A 9,675-nucleotide genomic window follows, 5' to 3' on the forward strand; every position below is an offset into this window, starting at 1 on the left:
TATATATATAGAGCCCTCAGTGAAGTTTCTGTGTTGAAGCATTTAATAATTACAGTATTTGAAACATTTGGACATAGTTGAACATCTGTCCAAAAATAAATTGGACATTGGATTATATTATGTCTCAAATATTCATTTTTGACATTACAGTTACCAAATTTAAAATGATTATAATAAGCATCTGTAATTAGCCAAATATACATATTTTCCTTAATACCTCCTTCCTATCATGTTCAGGGTCACTTTAAAAATTATTTTGATTTTAGTGTATTTTAACTTCAATAACTGAATACTAGTTACAACTACAGATGATATGGTTGCTGAAGTTAAAAATTCAAATTAATAACTTTAAAAAGAGACCAGGTTTGTGGATTTATTCTTAGGGGTTCAAGAGGTGTACTTCATTTATTTTGTGTATGCTTTCTAAGCCGTTTTAAAGAATTTTAGGCCCGACGGTCTGCACATGTTAAGTAGTTAAATTTTAACCAATACTGAACAACGTTTTGAACTGAGAACATCATCGTTTTTTTGTCAGCACCGTCTCAGCATCTCTGTGCCACMCAGACACTAAAAGAACAACAGTGTTTTGCTTCCCTGCCCTGATCTGACCCAGTTCTCACTAATTACCCCCAAAGTATACATCAAAGTGGAGTAAATCTACAGATCAGCTTCGATGTGTCAGTGTAAAGAAAACCAGGACTATTCCTGACCTGATCACCCCGAACCATACCTGATATGGTTGTTTAAGGCTCTTCGTGTTTGTGTGCGTGCGCTCATGCCAAGTGGTGTCAGTTAATACAAAAGGCAAGGCGGTGAACTTATAAATAGAACGCTCATTGTTTCGACACGGGTAATTTCTGGTGTCGGAGTAGTTCCTGATGCTGTCGGCGGTGCAGACTGAGTGAAGAGGGAATGTGTGAGAGTGAGGTCATAAAGTTGAAGAGTCAGCTGTTTGCTGACATGAACACATACGCATAAAAGCACAGACAAATATACTGTTAAATGCATCAAAGCAGGGATGAAAAAAAAAACTCAGCTATGCAATACGAAAGAATTGTCAGTCTCTCTTTTTTCTAACACACAACTGCAAACACGGGTCCACTTGGGCCAGGGAAGAAGGGATGGTTTGCTTTCTTATGACACAGTCCATTACTAAATTGAGCTGGCAGGTAATTCTAAGCCAAATAAACACTTGCAGGTTTAACACAAGGAGAGGTCTTTAGAGGTGGTAGTGCAATGACAGGAATTCTCTCGCATTTTTTGACAGGAAGCTTATTATTTCCACTGCTTTATTTTTGCAGGCCAGGTTTTTTAGAACTGATCTCTTCAATAGCATTTCATTCCCACCCAAAATGAAAAAAGGCCAGTCTATCTTCATCTAAATTGCTTCCACTCTTAGTGCAGTTTTGCTGGTCTGCCTCTGTACAGCTAGACTTAATATTTACATTACAAGAAAACGATGAATGCTGATATATATATTTTACAGCCTTTCTTACAAGATGTTTTCAAGTCATTTCAAGAATATTTTGGTCACCGTCTTTACAGGAATCTTCTGCACAAAACTTTGATGCTAACATTCAGAATCAAGCATCCGTCTGTATAAAATCTTTTATTTAAGCTCCTGAGCACTCAGAGTTATGAAATATTTACCACAGCTTTTTTAAACAAACAAATAAAATAAAGTAAATATAAAAAAAGATGAAAGGAAAACAAATAAAACAAGTGCAAGTTAAAAAAAGCACTATGAATATACTAGTTGAATAAAGCTTTGCTTCATTCCTATTATAAGTGCCATCTCCAAGAAGCGTAGTGGGAGTCTGAGCTGACCTTGGTTTCCTGTTTGAATATTATTTTAATGGCATGCTTGGTAAATGAGAATGCAACGCTAACAGTGGACTTTTTTTCCTTTTCTTATCTTCCCGGGCAGTAGGGACGCAAACAATCTTGTTTATTTGCTTGCTAATCCCACCTTATAATCATCAGAGACATCAATTAAAAAATAGATTTCTAAATAAATCTGCAAAACTTTTCATGTGACTACAAAAACTATTTCTGTCCCTCTGGGACACAGACCCCWTAAATCACTTTTTTAAATTGTAAAGGCTTGCTTCGTGTATGAAATGCGCGCAACATTATGTATCATGAAGTCCTTAAGTGAACCCTTTTATCCCCATGTGTCGTGTAGCAATACATGAGACTGCTGTCCACTGTTGTGAACAATGTTCAAAGCCTAACTTGTCAATTATGCTCACTACAACTTTTATTTTTATATTAAATTGCATTGTTTTATATACCATACCTACTTTTTATACTAATAGGCCATGTCATTAAAATCAACAGTACATTGTTTTTTTTCTATTTTCCCACAGTGGATTACTACTGGGATTATCACTGTAATGAAAAAATAAAATTATATCAAAACTGGTGATGCTCAGTACTTTTAAACCAGCATCTGCATGCTCATTCACAAAGAGTAACAGGTGTGGTAAGGGGAAAATTATTCATTGTAATAATTGTTGAAAAAAAAAATAAGCGCAGACAGGTGCAGGGACACGTCAAGAACACTAACAAGGCAGGAAAAACAGGAGAAGAAAAGTGCCTCTGAATGGGCCAGTTGTGTAGGTCCATATGAGAGAATAGGCGTTACATGAGTGTGAAACTAGATCCAGTTTTCCTGTTTTTGTTCCTTCGGTCAAATGAGAAATAAAAATAAATAGCAACTGTGCATTCATTGTATTATATCAGTTTTGCAGTTATGCAGTAAGGAATAAAGTAGATATATTTTCTTACTCGGTCAGTACAGATGTCATAAAAGCATTGCTTACACAACAAATCTCCCATAAAGCAAAAATCAATAAGAAGAGCAACACTCTATTGATCATATCTATACGGTGGATACTCACTGACATCTACTCTGTGTGAGTGAGTGTTGATGTAAGTTCAGTAACAATGCCATCATTTTAATGTCAAACATATCTGTTCTGAACAGCAAGCTGTTTTCACATTATGCAAAATCAGTTAGGTAAAGTTAAAAAAAATACAATAGAATGAAAATAAGCTTTGTAAAACCATAAACTTTTTTTCTTTTTTTAACTGCTCCCATTTAATGTGTGAGAAAACAGAAATGCAGTTGTATTATTTAACAAGGTTTTATACATTTTGTCCAAGAAAAAACTTATCGTCTTTTTTGTTGGATGTTTTTAGTAGATTTTCAATAAAATATACAACATTTATTGTTTAAAAACATCTTTATTTCTGAGTGAAATAAATCTCAACTTCAAAGCTTTACCACTGGTCTGTTTGTTAAGAAAAATACGAATTAACATGATATGTATAGCAAACCAAAATTGACATAAATAAAAATGGAAATATAAATATAAATAAACACACTTAAAAGGTACCAATTAATTTAAAAACTGAGAACTTTACTTCATGTTTTAGACCTTAATTGACCTTCAAATTTATTTTCCAGCTTAGTTCCAACAAAATATATATTTTAGCACAAAATTAAATTTTTACTGTTTTTAAAAAAGGTATATATTTTTTGTTTTTCATTTTACTTTCTCCATGCATTTGTGTCTCTTAAATGTTTGTATTTTGTACTTTACCTTTTGCAGTTCTTCCTCATTATGCAAATAAGGTGGGCTGTAATTTTTGGTTTAGCTCCTCTGCTATTGGAGGCAGGAAGGAGCAGGATCCATTGTGATCAATTGTGCATGATTGTGCTGCCTCAGTTGTGCTTAAAGTTTAAAGTCTAATTCAAAACAAAGGCAAAAGTAAAAAAAAAATTCTCCTTGCCTTTTTTTAAACTAAACTTTAAGCTGAACTTAAGGAGCACAAGTAAAAGGAAAACCAATATACATTTTTAAAATCAGTAAAACTTAAATTATGTGCTAATATATATAATTTCTTGGAACTAAGCAGGAAAAATATAATTAAATAATAAAACATGAGGGAAAGTTCTCATTTTAAGTTTTAATTAGTGCATTTTAAATGTATTTACTTATTTATTGGGCCATTTATACATTTCTGTTTTTATTTTTTTAATTATGTCAGTTTCGGTCCTCCGTAGATGTGAAGATTGAGATCTTAATATGACAGAAATGAAACAACTAAGAAAATTGTTGATTTTTGTGCCTAAAAGGATTTTAATTGGAAGGCACAGGGCTGCCCCCCACAGGAAGCAAAGCATCATAACAGGAAAAAGAAGGCATTTAAAAAAACACCTTTTTTGCAAAGTCACTAAAACTACTGACAGAGACTTCATAAGTGACTTCAAGAGAACAAATGTTATCCTAATTTTTTTATCAGCTCCCTGACTTCCTTCACCTCTCTTCTGTCGTCTTCTCCTTCTCTGAACCTCAAAGTTATTGATAGTTTAAAGTTATGGGCTAATAATAAGATGGACACTGCACGGCCAGGAGCCTATTATATCCAGGTAATAGATAGTACAGGGATTTTGAATGACATTACCCAGAGATTGGGTGACAAAGGATGGAGAAATTTATGGCCTTCTCTAAGAGCACCCATTCTCCTTTCCCTTGCTGATAAGAGAGCAGATGAGCCGTGACTGTTTTTATGGTGAAGTTGTTCATAAATTAGAAAAAGTACAGGCTCAGAACTGAAAGTGTCAATAACTTTACACCAAAACATTCAAAGTATTAGTACTTTTAATTTAGATGTTCTTTAAATTAAACTAAATGTGCATATGTTGGAATATGATTTTTTTTTTTTACATCTGCTGACCTATGTTGTAGTTCATACCATCTAAATAAACTGTAATGTTTCTTCTTTTTTCTCCTTAAATGAAAAATTAGTTTGAAGAACACTGTTCAACTTTAAAATAATAAAAGGTTTCTTTAGTTGTAGGAGGCAGGTTGCTTGTTATATTCTGGCCTGTAGACTAATAACACACACATAGATCTTCTGTTGTCAGAATTAATCAAGAACAGACCAAAATTTTATATTTTATATTAAATATATACAGTATATACAGTATATATATATATATATATATATATATAATGATTTATACTCTCACTCAAGCAGAGCATTGTTAAGGTGAAGAAAATTCAAGCAAAATGCTAAATCTGGTTGCAGTTTGTCTGTTTTACACTGATACCTGCTTTGCTGTGTCTGCTTGTAATGGCTTGCTTATGTATAGAGAATAATAATAGCAACAGTCGAGACACTTTACTGTTGTGAGAATGGAAGGAGGAGAAGAGGAGCGAGATGGAAGAGCTATGAAAAAGGCTTGTCAACATTATCTGTTTTATTGATTTCACAGTAAAAGCTTGCTGCTTAAGCTTTATGTTGCTGTGGCTGGCCCCATTGAAAATACAACAGTAGCAAATAAAAAAAAAAAACATATCCTCAAACACTTGCTATTAATTTGTTTATTTACTTGTTTTATTGCTTGTCTACCAGGTTTTGCAAGTGTCATTATTACAGTTCTAAAGATTTAATCATTTTATGAGAGCAAATTAGTGGAGAAAAAGATCAATGACAGCGAAGTCAGTGAGGCTTTCTGCAGCAGGATACAGTAACACAGGACCTTATTACAACATTTAAAACAATATCAAAAAAAAGATTAAAGCTATGGTCATAAGCTTCTTTATACTGCTTTACCACAAAGGGAAGCTTTTAATTAACATTATAAAGTGCCTCAGAACCATAAAATGTAATAAAACAGCATGTCTCCATCTTATAAAATATTAATATTTGAATTTGAGAATATACATTTCAAATACAAACTGGTATACCCCATAATCCTAGTATTATACAACAGTTATTAGCAGATTCTTTCAAAATAACACAATTCTTCCTAAAAACACTTGTCCTAAAAATAAATTACTTCATAGAATCTGCCATTTAATAAAATTTGTTTCCTACACACAACTTCAAATATTTCCCTTTTCCCCCAACAACAACAAAAACACTACGTTATAGTCAGTGTGATGAGTTTCCTTCACTCCAGACACAAAACAGGTGCTGAAGTAGGAGAAGTGTGGTTTCTAAGCCTCCATCGATCCAGACTAAGTGTTTGAGGGCTCTTTAACTCACTCTCACTCAAGGCTAGTTGATTTGGGAAGGCACTTAATGTTGTGGACCTCCCATGTATATGTGTACATTTATAAATTTAGCGAAAGGTTGTAGAAGCCAGATTGGAACAGAACCTTAGTGACACTGAAGTCTCATGTGGACAAATAGCTTGCCTCTGTTCTCACTCACTGTTAGATAAGGGTTCATCATGAGGTGCCTAAAGTTTTAGGACACAACACAACTCACTTTCACAAAATAAAATACTGAAAAGAAAGGAGTGAGACAGGACTTTTTAGCTGATAACTGTTAAGATATTTTTGTTGTCATCATTTGAAGAAATATCAAGAGTTTTTTACTCTGATAAGAAACTTCATACTTCTTAACTTGTGATGTTCGTCTGAAAGATCTTATACATATGCAGTATTTTCAGCAAAACCTTTGCAATTTTATTTTGCTGAGAAAAAGCTTTAAAGACATATGCAAAATCCACTTTTTAGTCATAAAATACATTTTTACATTTAGTTGTGTGGAGTTTCTAGGGGTGCAGAGAAGTTGAATTTACTCTCTCCTGGTGCTGCATAGGTATCTTTATATTCTGTTTGGATCATATTTTTCAATCCATTCAGTTTTCTCTATTTTCTATGACATTTTCTGAACTATTAAATCACAGTTTTTGCAGCAGAACTTCAAAATAAGGTCAGGACTTGCCAACTACAATTTTGTGGTCTTCATTCTCCTCTGGCTCTGGGTCAGACTTTGGCTCCAACATGTAAGGCTGGATGGACACGTCTTTGATGACATCTTTTGATTAATCTGTAAATAAAAAGTTTCTGCGCTGCTATATACTTGTAAACACCCCTTTTAAAACTAGAATGGACCACTCTAGAAGCTGGAGGTGTGCAGGGTGTAAAGCCTCTCATTTGCTTTTAAGGAGACAGCCTCAAAACGAGTTGATCTGAGACACAGCTCAGAAAAGGGGTGAAAGAAGGGCTTGTGGAGTTACAATAAGTAGGAATTCAGACCAAAGCATTGCAGTTCCACTTTATATAGACCCCAAATGAACGATCTGAATGTGAAATTAAAGGATTTAAAAGCATGATGTGTCTTCTTTACAATATATTGTCAAAAAAAAAAAGATGTCACTATTATAGCTAAACAGGCAAGAAAAAGAAAGTGGCATTTGTTAAAGTTTCATAAAATCATATTGTCACAGCCATATCTGCAATTCTTAACTACCGGTAATAAAAATGATAGGATGCAAAAAAAATAAAATAAACTTTTTATTATTGTATTGTTATATATTCAACCGTAAAATAAACTGCCAGGCAGACTAAGAGGGAAGATAAACTGAATGGACAGCACCAGACAGAAATATGTATGAAATAAAGTAGAAATCCATAATGCATATTAACATGTTTAGTCGTTGTATAACAAGAGCCCAGTAAAACCCCATGTCTTAATTACTGCAGACATGAAAAAATATAATTAGATATGAGAAACTATTTATGGCAACCAAGAGATCTGACTTAATGATCAGAGCGAAGCTAAGACTTCTATTGATTTTCCTGTTAAAAATACAGCTCAATTAAATATAGCACTGATTAAAAGACTTGCAAAGGCTCAGGTTCCTCTGCTTCCCCAGCATTTCTACAGATGTAGAAATGCTGGGGAAGCAGAGGAACCTGAGGTTGCCCGCTGCAGTGAAAGAAGCACGCCCAAGCATTCTTCAGAAGTGTACTGAAAAACACTACAAAGCAAACAGTTTTGGATAACCGTTACTTCCTCTGGGACCTTTGTCATAAGCACATTAGCATTTGTATAATAGAACAAAAATATAACAAATCTATAAAAGCTACAATGCTTTAAAACTTAATAAAACAGTTATTAAGATGTATGGTTTTGTCAATAAAAAAATGCAGGCCTCCAATTTCTAAGCAAAAACTAATTAAACAAATCAAACAAAAACTGCAAACCCACTTTTCTTGTTAAAATGATTTTTTTTTGGCAGAAGCCAGATGTCAGCTCTTTTTACCCTCTTTTTGCATCAGCCTTGTCACTGACAAATAAAAACCTTGACAGGATTTTTTTTCTGTATGGTGAACTGCAGAGACACATGTATAATTGAAAACCTTTCTGTTTTTGATTGGTGGACAAACATGTTGCAAATTGTTACTTTAAGTTACAAGTTGTCACACAGTTGTCATCTCAGTTATATAGTTCTTCATAAGAACAGATGAACTGTATATGTTTTGTCATAGACACTTCCATATTGTTTTAGTCACAATATTAAAATATATTTCTTATATCTTAATATGTGTGCCACCAAACTAGCTGTAAGTTGAGGGGAAATGGTCACAGGACGAGTGGTATGAATATTTAGAAATTCAGTTCTTTAGAATTATATAATAATGGGTTTTATGAATCACTTCTTATTAGTTGTGTTAAACAAATTCTAGATAAATGGGGATTTTCTTATACCCGGCTAGAACAGAAATGTGATGATAATTTAATTAAATGCTAAGTTAAACAGAGACTTAAGGATCAATTTATACAGAAGTGGACAAGTGGCAATGAAATGTCTGCGTGTGATCTTTATGCCAAGTTAAAAAAAAGATTTGACAAGTATTTACTGCAAATAAACCAGATACACACACACAGTATATATTCAGTATGTCATGTGATCTTAGGTTAGCTAATTGTAAAATACCCAAAATCACTGTGAGATAAGAAAGCAGGTTGTGATTTCATGTCCACAGATGAAATGTAGAATAGAAAAAAAGTACTATGTGAATTCCCAATTCAAGCATAAACTGATCTTTCTGATGCAGTTTGAGAATGTTGGAGTGATTTATAAACTGTCCAAAAGCTTGTGTTGAGGCCTGTTTTGAATGAACTTTAATTTTGTGTTGCACTGTCTGTCCATCTGAATGCAGACATGTTTGTTTGTCCATTCCATTCAAAACAGCTCAATGACAGTGAGTAACTTTCTGTGGATCAGGACTGATTCAGAGAATTGTCAAATGGTAAACCAGATGTGTGGATCTGAGAAGTTTGTCTCTTTCTTGCAATTTTTTATTTTCGTCTTTCACTGGACTGACCAGTTTGTGATTCGCTGTTGTGTTTTAGATGTGCTGCTTTTGGAAAGAGATGTTGTCACAATGAATTGAATACAAATCATGAAAGTGAAAATATCAATTCCAGTCTTTATCTTTTTAACTATTTCAACTTTAGTGCCACACCTATTTTTTATGTTTGAACCACAGTTTGTGCAGTTATTTTTTTATTTATATTTTTATTACTGCTTTCTCTTACTTTAGGCACTATTCTAGTTCTACAGACCTTGAATGATTATAAAAGGTAATTTATCACATAGAAATCTTCCACATATAAGATTGAATGTTTGATTTTTATATTCATAGAGTTTGAGACGAAACTTATTTTTTGTAAAAAAAAAAAAAAGGTGATACACAGAACCTTGGGACATGCAGTTTGTTTTTCTTTCTCTGTTGTTATTTGGAACCAGTGGGGTGACATCTGCAGTGGTTCTGTGGGGTGTGTGTGTGTGTGTGTGTGTGTGTGTGTGTGTGTGTGTGTGTGTGTGTGTGTGTGTGTGTGTGTGTGTGTGTGTGTGTG

General features: G+C 33.6%; 1 protein-coding gene across 1 annotated transcript in view; it reads right to left on the reverse strand.

Annotated features, from left to right (window-relative positions):
• The window catches only part of LOC106519202 (adhesion G-protein coupled receptor D2), an 80,337-nt gene that overhangs the window by 54,862 nt on the left and 15,800 nt on the right, over positions 1 to 9,675 (reverse strand). The window lies entirely within an intron of this gene.

The sequence above is a fragment of the Austrofundulus limnaeus genome, unplaced genomic scaffold (genome assembly GCF_001266775.1).
Source record: "Austrofundulus limnaeus strain Quisiro unplaced genomic scaffold, Austrofundulus_limnaeus-1.0 Scaffold73, whole genome shotgun sequence".
Taxonomy (NCBI): Eukaryota; Metazoa; Chordata; class Actinopteri; order Cyprinodontiformes; family Rivulidae; genus Austrofundulus; species Austrofundulus limnaeus.